This window comes from Physeter macrocephalus, chromosome 13, assembly GCF_002837175.3.
Source record: "Physeter macrocephalus isolate SW-GA chromosome 13, ASM283717v5, whole genome shotgun sequence".
Taxonomy (NCBI): domain Eukaryota; kingdom Metazoa; phylum Chordata; class Mammalia; order Artiodactyla; family Physeteridae; genus Physeter; species Physeter macrocephalus.
The window spans coordinates 79484625-79485166 of NC_041226.1; positions in this window are offsets into that span (position 1 = coordinate 79484625).

Here is a 542-nt window from a genome sequence, read left to right on the forward strand (position 1 = left end):
TATGGTGTATCACATTGATTGATTTGCATATATTGAAGAATCCTTGCATCCCTGGGATAAATCCCAATTGATCACGGTGTACAATCCTTTTAATGTGTTGTTGGATTCTGTTTGCTAGTATTTTGTTGAGGATTTTTGCATCTATATTCATCAGTGAGATTGGTCTGTAATTTTCTTTTTTTGTAGTATCTTTGTCTGGTTTTGGTATCAGGTGATGGTGGCCTCATAGAATGAGGTTGGGAGTGTTAATTCCTCTGCAATTTTTTGGAAGAGTTTGAAAAGGATGGGTGTTAGCTCTTCTCTAAATGTTTGCTAGAACTCACCTGTGAAGCCATCTGGTCCTGGACTTTTGTTTGTTGGAAGATTTTTAATCATAGTTTCAATTTCATTACTTGTGATTGGTCTGCTCATATTTTCTATTTCTTCCTGGTTCAGTCTTGGAAGGTTATACCTTTCTAAGAATTTGTCCATTTCTTCCAGGTTGTCCATTTTATTGGCATAGAGTTGCTTGTAGTAGTCTCTTAGGATGCTTTGTATTTCTG